Source organism: Sminthopsis crassicaudata, chromosome 6, assembly GCF_048593235.1.
Source record: "Sminthopsis crassicaudata isolate SCR6 chromosome 6, ASM4859323v1, whole genome shotgun sequence".
Lineage (NCBI taxonomy): Eukaryota > Metazoa > Chordata > Mammalia > Dasyuromorphia > Dasyuridae > Sminthopsis > Sminthopsis crassicaudata.
The window spans coordinates 23,375,336-23,388,871 of NC_133622.1; the positions used below are offsets into that span (position 1 = coordinate 23,375,336).

At 32.0% G+C, this 13,536-nt stretch overlaps 1 long non-coding RNA gene across 1 annotated transcript in view; it reads right to left on the reverse strand.

Moving 5' to 3' along the window:
* Positions 1-2,539: 2,539 nt before the first annotated feature.
* Positions 2,540-13,536, reverse strand: part of LOC141546172 (uncharacterized) — a 46,284-nt gene continuing 35,287 nt past the window's right edge. The window contains exons 3-4 of the long non-coding RNA XR_012483258.1: positions 13,066-13,193; positions 2,540-2,668 (exon numbers count right to left, since the gene is read on the reverse strand). This is a non-coding gene — a long non-coding RNA (uncharacterized LOC141546172). The remainder of the gene's footprint in view (positions 2,669-13,065; positions 13,194-13,536) is intronic.

The following is a 13,536-nucleotide window of genomic DNA, read 5'->3' on the forward strand; positions in this document are numbered from 1 at the left end:
TCTGTGTGTGATTCCCAGTTCAACATGTCTGACCACTACATTATTAATTAATTAATTAATTAATTAATTAGTTTATTTATTTATGCATTTATGCATTTATCTATCTATCTATCTATCTATCTATTTATGCATTTATCAATCTATCTATTTATTTATTTATTTGCTTATTTATTTATCCATTTCTTTATTTATGTATTCACTTATTTATTTATTTATCTATTCATTCATTCATTCATTTATTTATTTACTTATTTGTTTGTTTATATTTTTAATTAAAGGACATAAGGCATTACTTCTTGACTCCTTAATCCAAAGCTTAAATCATACATCAAAAAAAGTGATGACATTTAGGTGAAATTTTTAAGTCACTAAATTTACATATGTTAGAAATTACTAATAAAAGATATATGTGGCAAATAACCAATTAGTTTAGAAGTTGATTTCATTAAAAATAGGGAAAGTAGGATGTGATCATGAGAATGTTGGACTTGGATTCAGCAAGAACTCATTCCAAATATAGTCTCCAGCACTGATTCACTTTGTCATCATGAGAAAGTCACCTGAGCTCAGTGAGACTCAGAATATTTATTTGTCAAATTCCTATAATACCAAATTCATAGGTTTGTTGTTAGGTTTAAAACAATTCAATGATGATTAAATACCTATTATTTGTCTGGTTCTGTTATATTAGGCACTGAATGCACAATGGTAAAAAAATAGCCCCTTCCTTTAAATATTTTTCTAATAGGGATATGAGGGGAAGGAGACAATTTATAGAGAACATTTATATCGAAAAGTAAACACCAATGTATACAAAGTAAATTTGAGAGGACACTATCAACTGGTACAACATATTGTAACAAAGGACACTTAAACTAAACTCTGAAGTCACTAGGGATTCTAAGAGCCTGAGGTGAGGAGGAAATACATTTTAGTATGTGGTATTATTTACACATGCAGATGGGAGGTTTGAGCGTCTACAGTAGAAGGTCCCAAACATCTACAATTGGTGCTATACTACTTAGCATTTTATCAATGACTTGGATAAAGTTATTGAGATTACGCTTATTAGGCTGCAAACATCACAAAGCTGGGAGGGATGGTTAAAAGCTGACAATACAATAAGATAACTGAACAATGAGAATTATAAATTATTGCACATGTGTCCAGAAAGTCAGTATCATAAGTATATATAGATGGGTGAGACAACCATTGTCCTGAAAAGAGATCTGAGCATTTTAATGGCTGTGAGATCAATATGAGCCAGAAGTATCATGGGGCAGCCAAAAAGCTAATGTGAACTTGGTGTTCACTAAATTGGAACGCAGTACCCAGCTATTTGGAGAAACTATATTCTGCCATCATCAGAATCCATTTGGAGTACTGTGATCGGTTCTGAAAACTAAAGATTGTGAAGGGCACTGATAAATTGAAGATTTTCCAGAAAAGGGCAAACAAGATGCTGAAAGTTGATTCTATGCCAAATGGGAAACAGTTGAGGGATTGGGGCATATATAGTCTGGTGAAACACAGACTCAAGGGAAACATGAAAGCTGTCTTCAAATATTTGAATGGCTTGATGCAAAAGAGACAGTTGTTATTTTTGTGCCCAGTGGGCAAAAGCAAGAGTAAGATTCGAATTTGAAAAACTGCCAATTTAGACTTGAAGCAGAAAATAATTTTTAAAAACCAGAAGTTTCTTACAGTGTAATTAAGGTCTAAATAGCTGTTGCTATTCCCCTCCCTGGAGATCTTTAAGAAGAAGTTGAATGATCACTTAATCTATGACAGAACACTAAATAAAGTATCATATACAACCACCATATTAGATATGTTTACTCAATTGCTTCTCTTTATCATATGGAAAGGTTAAATCTAGAAAATGGAAAAGATCTTTTCCACCCCAGAAATAACTATTATATTTACATAAAAAGATATCATTTAAATAGACTAAAGAAACTATTTTAGTTTCTACCAATAGATGATTTTTGTTGTTTATGGTTATTTTATTTTTAATTTATGGAATCAATCAACCATTTCTATAACTTAGAACAATTACAAAAAATGACTCTGAAAATACATAACTTGCTATTCCTTTAACACATACACACACACACACATACACACACACACACACACAATTTCTTTTCTTTTCTTCCCATCTGCCCTAGAGCTAGCTACAATTAGATACAAATAGGTATATAAATGTAAAGTTATTCTGTACATACTTTTATTTATCGATACTTCCTCTGGATGCAAATAGAATCTTTCTTTGAATATCTTGTATAATGGTTAATTTGGGCATTTATAATAGACAAAAGCATTCTCTCAGAGTTATTCTTAAGACACTATATTTAATACTGAATTTTGCTTATAGTAGGAAAAATTTAAAACATTGTTTGAATTTAGGTTAAAAACATTTTCAAAACAATACAGTTTTGACCTAATTCAATCAAAATATTAAAAATATGTTTCTGCATTTTTCTGAAAGGATAAACGGATGTAACATCAAGAAAATTTCAAATTGATTAAGTGTTGTAGGACTTGCAAATGTTGGTAGTCAAACAAACCAAAGAGAATAAAAAACAGAAGAAAATGTGAAATACCTCACTGGAAAACCAGTCAACTTGGAAAATAGGTCCAGAAGAGACAGTTAAAAATCATTTCCCTGCAAGAAAGCAATGAAAAAAATGATTTTTTTTACAAGAAATCATTAAGGAAAATTGCCCAAATATTCAAGAAACTGAGTGGGAAATACTGATTGAGAAAATCCATTCATTACCTCTGAAAAGAGATCCTACAAGCAAAACCCCAAGGAATAATGTTGCGAATCTCCAGAACCACAACCTCAAGGAAAAATAATATAAACTGCCAGGGGGGGGGGTAAAAAAAAAATTTTATATATATATATATATATATATATACATATATATATTTATATATTTATATTATATTATATATTATATTATTTAATTATATATATATATATTTATATTATATATGCATATATGTATATATACATATATACATATATGCATATATATAATATAAGAAAAAACACAAAAGTAAATAGAAAATTTAATCTACAAACACAGGACTTAAAAGAAGCATAGAAAGCTAAACAGGAAGAAAATATATATCATTTAAAGGTTAAATATTTATATCCCTAATTGAGAACATATATCTATAACCCTTGAGAAATGTATATCTCTCTGGGGCAGACAGAGGGAATCATCTCATGGATTGAGGGTGTGCTTGTGAATGGATTCTGATAATAATAAGCAGAATCTATGTAAAATAAACAGCAAGTATTATTTTTGTAATGGAGAGAAGCTGGACACATTTCCAATAATATCAGGGGGAAACAAGGATGCCTATTATCATAACTATTGTTCAACACGTACTAAAAATTCTGGCTTTAGCAATGAGAAAAGAAAAAAAAAATAAAGTAATTGGAATGGGCAATGAGCAAATAAAACTATCACTCTTTGCAGATGATATGATGATATACTTAGACAATCCTAGAAAATCTTCTAAAGTCATGCTAAATAGTTCACAGCTTTAACAAAGTTCCAGGATATAAAATAAACCCAGACAAATTATTATTATTTCTATATATTACTGACAGAGCCCATTAGCAGGAGATAGATAAATTTCATTTAAAATTACTATAGACAAAATAAAATATTTGGGGTGTACTTGCCAAGAAAAGCCCAAGAACTATATGATCACAATTACAAAACACTTCTTACAGAAATAAAATCAGATATAAAGAATTGGACAATATTAATTGTTCATGGATAAGCTAACCTAATATAATAAAAAATGACAATTCTGGTGCAGTGCCATGCTGCCAATACATTATTTTATAGAACTAGAAAAAATAATAACAAATTTCATCTGCAAAGCCAAAGGTAAAGAATATCAAGGGAATAAATGAAAAAAAAAAAATACAAAGGAAGGTGGTTTACCAGTACCAAACCTAAAACTATATTGTAAAGTAGCAGTCATTAAAACCATTTGCTACTGGTTAAGAAATAGAGTAGTGGATTAGGAGAATAGATTAGATACATAAGATACAATAATCTAGGCCCATAGCCATCTAGTATTTGATAAACAAACCCCTAAACTTCAGCTTCTAGAATAAGAAGTCAGTTTATAACAAAAAATGCTGGGAAAATAGGAAAATAATGTGTCAGAAGCTCCACATAGAATTACATCTCACACCCCGTACCAAAATAAGGTCAACATGGATATATGATTTGGGCATAAAGGAAGATACCATAAACAAATTAGGAAAACAAGAGATAATTTACCTATCAGATCTTTGAGAAGGGAGAAATTTATGAGGAAAGAAGAACTAGAGAACATTATGAAAGGCAAAATAGACAACTTTGATTAAACTAAAAATGTCTTGCACAAACAAAACCAGCAAAAATAAGAATAAAAGGGAAATATAAAGCAGGGAAAAACATCTTTCTAGCCAGTGTTCCTGATAAAGGACTCATTTCAAAAATATGTAAAGAACTATGTCAAATCTGTAAGAATACAAGTCATCCCCCAATTGATAAATGGTCAAAGGATATAAATAAATGTCAGATGATGAAATTAAAATCATATGAAAGGGGGGCATCTAGGTGGCATAGTGGATAGAGCACCAGCCCTGAATTCAGGAGGACCCGAGTTCAAATCTGGTTTCAGACACTTAACGCTTCCTAGCTGTGTGACCCTGAGCAAGTCACTTAACCCCAGCCTCAGGGAAAAAAAAAAAAAAAAAAAAAAAATATATATATATATATATACACACACACACATGAAAAAATATTCTCAATCACCATTGATTAGAGAAATGCAAATTAAAACAATTGAGATACTATCTCACACCTCTCAGATTGGCTAACATGATAGGAAAAGATAATGATAAATGTTGAAGGGGATGTAGGAAAACTAGAACACTATTGCATTGTTGGTGTAATTATGAACTAATCTAACCATTTTTGGAGAATAATCTGGAACGATGACCAAAGGGCTATAAAACCATGCATACCCTTTGATCCAACAGTGCCATTACTGTGTCCCTATCACAAGTAAATCATAAAGGAGGGAAAAAGGACTCACGTGTACAAAATGTTTTCAACAGCATTTTTGTGGTATCAAAGAATTGGAAAATTAGTAGATGTCCATCAATTGGTAAATTATTGAACAAATTGTGATATATGAACATAATGGAATATTATTGTTCAATAAAAATTGATGAATTAATGGATTTTGGAAAAACCTAGAAAGATTTGCATGAACTGATGCTGAGCAAACAATCAGAATTACAAAATAATAGCAAGAACATTTGAAGATCAACTATGAAAGGCTCAGTTCTTCTTAGTGGTTAAGTGATCTGATGCAATTCCAACAGACTTTGAACAGAAAATGCCATCTGCATCCAGAAAATGAACTAAGGTCATTGAAGGTAAATCAATATATGCTATGTTCACTTCTTTTTTTTTTTTTTTTTTTCTGTTTTGTTCCCCTACCTCATTTTTTTTACATGTTGTTTTTCTTTTTCTCTCCCAACATGATTCATAAAGCAATATGTGTTAAAAAAAATTTTAAAAAAGGAATGGTAATCCATTCTTATGTCCTATCCAAAAAAGTCACAAATGGGATATTAAAAATTGGACATATGATAAGAGACTGTAATGAAAAGTTATATAGCACATTAAAGTTTTCAGAATACTTGTCAAACTGTGAATTTTATTTTTTTGATTTTCACAAAACTCTGTTAACATTTTTCATCATTATTTTATATATTAAGAAACTGAGGCTTAGAAAAGTCAAATCATTTGCCTAACATAGCTTACCTAGTAAATCCTTGAGATGGGATTCTATCTCTACTTTCTCTGTCTCGGAGAATTATCCTTCTTCACTTTTCATTAATTACAGAATGAAATCTTAGACTATACAATCATTTCTCTTAGTAAAATCACATAATAAAATTTTAGACTGCATGTCTATTCCATCTTTTTAAGCTGGAATTTTAAACTGTATGAACTTTTTTTTTTTCTTAAGGTTTTTCTTAATAGTTTTTATTTACCAGATATATGCATGGGTAAATTTTACAAAATTGACAATTGCCAAACCTTTTGTTCTAATTTTTCCCCTTCTCCGCCCCCCCCCCAAGATGGCAGGTCGACCAATACATGTTAAATATGTTAAAGTAGAAATTAAATACAATATATGTTGTATGGACTCTTAATATTACAGTTCACAATATGTTTTTTTTCCTGATTTTCTATTGAATCCACATATCACTGATTATCTATCCATTTATTTATTCTAGTATGATTCTTTGCCCATCAGCTGATGGCTTTTCACCTACTTTCCTTTTCCACTACATATTTAAAACATAGATGTATTTCATTTATCATTACAAAAAACCTGTTCAATTAGCACAATTTATTTCATTCCACTAATTCATTTAGTCCATGGAAACCCATTCTTCTCTTTGGTCAACATAAAATTGATCTCTGTCCTTTGTCAAATGAATTCTTAATGACATAATGATCTCTTTCTCACTTATTCCTTCCTTTCAATGATTATAGTAATATAGCTACCTTTTTAAATAGCTTAGTAAGATCTATTGCATGAAAAAAAATCATTATCTTCAGACTTATTTTCATCTTATTATTCCTTCTAAAGCTTATCTAATTCTAATTCTTATCTAATTATCTAATGGTATCTCTCACTATGCATTGCAGAACTTTTACCCCTCACAAATTTCTAAGAACTAAGCTTTTTTTCTTCCCTATAAGTAATATAGACTTACTGCAATATTTAATGACAAAACAATGATTTGGTATTTTTTTTCCTTTAAGTAATTTTCATTATTGAAAAAAATAATTTCCAAGTAGAATTATGTTTTGTAGGAGTACAATATAGTTTAAAATATCCGATTAATTGAGAAAAATTACCTCACTCCCTAATCAAATGGTCTGTTCACATAAAATTGGTGCTTTTCCATTGCTCCCCACTGAATTTTTGTCCATTTTGTTTTCATTGTAATAAAAATGTCCCTTTACACACTGGCTAGAAAAGTCCTATCTTAATCACAAAAGATCACATATCTAAATCTCTACTATTTCTCTGAAACTTACAAAATTGCATGTAAATTATCCTTTGTGAGGTGGTCAGAAATCATGTTTTCCATGGAGATCTTTAATTTTGTAATAAAAAATAAAAGGAACAAGTCTGAAGTTTAGCAGCAGAGAATTAATCCATTCTTTGCTGCATCTCAGCTTCAGAGGCTGCACTAAGGACACAATCATTTGAAAACAAAAAAGTTATGCATCAATACTCTCCATTTTCATTTTGACTCATAATCTTTTTAAGTTAAAGAATTTGCCATCAGTGTGGCAGTTGATCTTGCCGTCATACTTTTCCTCATTGAAGGCATTTAACAACATGACTGAAAACAAAATGATAAAAAGCACAGGAGCATGCTTACAGCCTTGTTGTATTCCATTAGTTGCTGGGCAAGGTCAAGAACCAATATTGTCCACTGTCCAGAACCCAAGTATGCATGCCATTATGAAATAGACATATAATACTAATGAACTTTTCTGGGTAACCATAACTTTCCGTAAGACTCACAATTGACAGACAGTATGAAAGCCTTGGTCAGATCATCACTTGTCATGTATCGACCTCCGTTTTTACCCTGGCATTTCTCCTGGAATTGTTGGGCAACAAACACTGTATTGACTGTTTCTTGGCACTTTCTGCAGCCACGTTGGCCTCAGATACATGGGCAATGATCAGTTTATCAAGGAAGACTCTGACAATGACTAAGGTAGACACCATTCCATGATGGTCACAGAACAATCTATTTATTTTAACTTTATAGAAATGGACAGTAGAAACATTCTGGAAATCCTGGGGGATAACATCCTCTTGCTATATAATCTGAAAAATTCCTGTCGGCTTTTGTATAAGCAATGGACCCCTCACCTTATAAATCTAAGCTGAAATAGAATCAACACTATGTGTTTTGGCACACTAAATGGCCTTCAAAACCTCTGGAATTTCAGCAAAGAAGGGATTGACATCAACCTCAGGTAAATGACCAATAGCTTCAGTACTGGCTGAAGACAGTCCATTGATAACATTATGGAAGTTTTCAGACCATCTCTCTAGGATCATGTCCTTATCACTACATCATCACTGAGTAGTTGAGATGCTACATAGGTGTTTGTTCTATCATTAAGAGCTTCACTAAAGTGCTTTGTATTATTACTATCAAGATAAAACTGAATTTCATCTGCCTTTTTATTGTGCCGAGAATACTGCATCTCTCCAAGCTTTACTTATACTTTAGTTTTGATTAAATTAATCTTAGATATTGATGAACTATAGTTCTGGTCAAATTGTGCAATGATCAGTTATGAAACTCAATTTTTCTCATTGATTTGGTGATCCAAGGCAATCCCAAAAAACTAAACAGAAAACATCATATGCATGCAGAAAGAGAACTAAGGTGATTAAATGCAAATCAACATATTCTATGTTAACTTCCTTTTTCTGATTTTTTTCTCTTATTGTATTTTTGTTCTGATTTTTTCTCTCCCAAAATGATTAATAAAGAAACGTGTTTTGTAAAAGTATAACATGTATAACAAGGAAAAAAATTAATCAGAAAAAAAGATCTATACTGATAGTACACCATGGGGAATTCTTCCAAATCCTGTTAAATTCTTTCTTTTTTTTCCATGTTTAATTCTTATTTTTCAGTTAGTAGCTCCTGACTTTTCCCAACATTTTTATCAATCTACTCTTTATGTTTGTAGGTATTCTGACCCAGATGAGTAAATTCAGTGCTATATAACAAAGCTCTGAAAGCTGCTGACTTCTTTTCTGCTCCACTATTTCTAATTGTGACAACTTTCCCTCCAAGTCAGCAACAAACTGTTCCCACTCAGAGAAGCTCTAATCTGTTGACATTAATTCTAATGATAATTGTTTGCCTTGAGGCCACAGTTTTTGCTAAAATTGAAGATTTAGTTGGAAGAGATTAAGTTTGTGATTGGTCCAGCACTTTGCACCACACATTGTCTTCATCACTATCATATTCTGGCTGCTCTTCTTATGATCACATAGTCAAAGAAATGCCAATATTTGCTACAAGGGAACATCCATGAAGTTTTATTGCATACGGTAAATAGAAGACAGTATTGGTGATGGGAAGGTTATGAGATGCACAAATTTTCAGTAGTGAGTGATCATTGCTTATTGTTTTTTTTTTTTTTTTTTTTTTTTTTTTTTGTTGTTGTTGTTGTTGTTGTTTGTTTGTTTGTTTTTCCCCCAACCTATTCTTCCCAAAGACTGCCAGCCATTTCTGGTACTCTAAACCTATTCTAACATTAGTCACCATAAACTTGTACCCTTTTGCCACATTGATGATGAGTCTCAAGTTTCATTTATTTAAAAAAAAAGTGCGTGTGTGTGTGTGTGTGTGTGTGTGTGTGTGTGTGTGTGTGTTTTAAACCTCATCAGGGTTTATGTATCAGTGTGGGATCATAGGCATTTAAGATGGTGGCCTGGCATTTTCTTTCAATTGGCAATTTCATTATCCTGTGAATAATCCTGAGCCTGTCATTCACAGGTAGGCTTCTTAAATAGATTAGTTTTGACGGCAAAACCTTCACCAGCTTCACTGTACACCCCTTAAGCATGGCCACTGAAGAAAAACCTATATCCAGTTCTGACTTCAGTAAGTTGACCTTCATTTATCATCTTCCTTTCACTCAGAATGATATTTGGATACCACACCTTCTGAGCAAGAGCTGTTTGTTTTTTAGGTCTACTGGATTTTGTATTATCCGTAAGTGTGTGGTGCACTGAAATTTTTATACATTTATTTGAATGTGTTTTGACCACAGGGTGGCAACCCATTTGCTGCAGTCATCAGGCCAGGGTTAGACACACATAGACAATTTTAGAGTAATTTTTCTAGCCCTTTCCTCACATCAGGAGGTGAAAAGTATCATCCTTAAAAGGATCCACAGACACACAGAGTGAGCTGTTGAAGTCAAGAAAACTGGTGATGGCTCCAGATGTAGTGGATGACCATGGTATCCTCAGGATCTAACCAAGTTCTTAGCACACCACAGCACCGACTTCAGCTGCTTTCACAGTCATTGGAACAAATTGCTCTCCATTCCACCAAATAAAGTCTTCACATGCTTGGGGTAGACACTTATCTAATTCACTGATGATTTTGAATCGCTTTGGTTACCCTCAACCTGGTTTAGCCTGTTTATCAGTATGGTTTATAGGGTATGGCCACTGTATATGCTACAGCTTCTTGGAACCATAAATAAAAATTGGGTGGATCAAGTGGGTATCAAAGGTGGAAAGCATTCCTCATATCAGAGACACTAGTCTTCCTTGGAAATATATTTTACCGCTGGGAAATCTCTACATACTTATATACACAAATACAGAGATATACCCATTTCTATATAAAGTCATACATTCTGATAGCAATATATATATATGTATATGAATATATATATATATATATATATATATATATATATATTAGGCATTTACATATGTCTATATATGATAATAGGACAGCTAGAATGTTCTGTGGATAGAGTACTGAGTATAGAGTCTAGAAGATATAACTTTAAAATCAGCCTCAGACACTAGCTGTGTGAATTAATCCCTGTTTGCCTAGTGAATAGCTAGGTGGTTCAATGGATAGAGTACTGGGAATGTAGTGAAGACCTGAGTTAAATGTGATTTCAAACTTTTACTAGCAAGTCTTTACTGAGAAAACTCTATAGATAGTATCCTACATTAAGTCATGAAGAATGGAAATGATAGAATTGCCATACAACAGATATAAAATGATAGACTATATGTTAAATACAATATAAACTTCATATTACATATAATATAAATAGCCATGCATGTATCTTTACATGTATTATATATTTTATTTTATTTTTTATTAAATCTTTTTATTTTCAAAGCATATGCATGCATAATTTTTAGCATTCACCCAGGCAAAACCTTGTTTACACGTATTATTATGCATTTGTATGTCAAACTATTGCTCTCTTCATAAAGAAAGAGAGGATCCTTCTAAAAAGGCCATCCAGAATAGATGTTTGACTACAGGGGCAGAAGCTGTTTATTAATTCTATTTTCTATTCTGTTGCTTAAATTCACTTTAAAAACAATATGCTCTCATTACTGTCAGCCTCATCCAATAATGCAAAGATAAGCATGCAGGGCTTTGCTTTTGTATTGGAAAAAAAGAAAAGCTGCTTCCTATACATAAAATAAGTGCTATGGCAAAGAACACCAGGTGGCAAAGTGTCAATGCTTTGGGAGGTAAAACACATCAGGGTTATTTGTGTGTTGTCCAGATATGAAATCAATGTAGCCAAACTGAATGAAACTAGATATTGCAATTTTAGATGGGAAAAATAAATGCCTGCTCTCCTTTCTTTAGGGAGAAGCTTCTGATTTCACAATGACAGCTAGCAAGCATCAGCTTGTGATCAGTGATTCCTTCCTCTGAAAGCTCTTGAACTTGAGAGAAAATAGTAATGATCCCACAGCTGCTCCCCAAGAGTCCGTGCTAGTAAGGAAGTAGACACTAATACTTTCTATATAAGCACCTGCTCAGGATCTAAATCTTGAGGCTGTTGACCTGGTTAATTGAGTAATTTAATAGTCTTTTAAATTCATTGAAGAAATAGTAATCTAATAATAAGAATGTACTTGTATGTAAGAATAAAAAAAGTTTTCAATGCATAAGGAGATATCTATATAATGTGTCCAGCACTAGGTAAATAGCTAATAAAGCAATTACTAAAAATTTGTCATGTGTCCAGCACTATATTCACTCATGTAATTCTTACAATCAAAATAAATAGATGCTATTTTCATTAGGCAGTATAATGGACTAAAGCAGACAAGGGTTAAATGACTTCCTCGGGGTCAAAAATATAAAAAGTATTTGAAACCAGATTTGAACTCTTATCCTTCTTATTACAAGCCCACCTAGTCTACCATCTATCTATCAAAAGCACAAATGACAGTATCCCCTTTCTTTTTAATTCTTTTATATTTAGTGTTTTATTTTCACGAATTACATGTAAAAATCAATTTTAACTTTTTTTTTTAAATTGAGGTTTACATTATTTCCCTTCTTTTCTTCTCCCTCCACATTTAAAAAAGCAAGAATTTAAAATAGGTTATTCATGTGTAGTCACAGAAAACATATTTCCATAAATAAAATAAAACAAAATATAAATATGTTTTAAATTATACACCCATCTGATTAATACTTTAACAACTCTTTTGTTGTTGTTGTTGACATCGATACCAATTTTTAGACCATAATGTTGCTGAGAATAGCTGTCATTCAACAGTTTACACAGGAATAGTAATATTGAATCATGACACACTTTTCTTCTAATTATGCTCACTTCACTTTATATCAGTTCCTATAAGTCTTTTCAGATATTTATAAAAGAATCCTGCTGGAAATTAGGCATGGACTGACACAACACCATATACCAAGATAAGATCAAAATGGGTCCATTATTTAGGCATAAAGAATGAGATCATAAATAAATTAGAGGAACATAGGATAGTCTACCTCTCAGATCTGTGGAGGAGGGAGGAATTTGTGACCAAAGAAGAAGTAGAGATCATTATTGATCACAAAATAGAAAAAAATTGATTACATCAAATTAAAAAACCTTTGGACAAACAAAACTAATGCAAACAAAATTAGAAGGGACACAACAAACTGGGAAAACATCTTTACAGTTAAAGGTTCTGATAAAGGCCTCATTTCCAAAATATATAGAGAACTGACTCTAATTTATAAGAAATCAAGCCATTCTCCAATTGATAAATGGTCAAAGATATGAACAGACAATTTTTCAGATACTGAAATTGAAACTATTTCCACTCACATGAAAGAGTGTTCCAAATCACTACTGATCAGAGAAATGCAAATTAAGACAACTCTGAGATTCCACTACATACCTTTCAGATTGTCTAAGATGACAAGAAAAAATAATGATGAATGTTGGTTGGAGGGGATGTGGGAAAACTGGGACACCGATGCATTGCTGGTGGAGTTGTGAACAAATCTAACCATTCTGGAGAGCAATCTGGAATTATAAAACAAAAATGCAAACAGTGAAAAAAAACAAAACAAAACAAAACAAACAAACAAAAAAAAAAACACAATGCTCACAGTTTACACTCATTTACCAGTGTTCCTTTTTCTGGATGTAGCTGATTCTGTCCATCATTGATCAATTATAATTGGATTAGCTCTTCTTCCATCAGAATACATCCTCATACATTGAAGTGTATAATGATCCCCTAGTTCTGCTTATTTCACTCAGTATCAGATGATGTAAGTCTCTCCAAGCCTCTCTGTATTCCTCCTGTTGGTCATTTCTTACAGAGCAATAATATTCCATAACATTCATATACCATAATTTACCC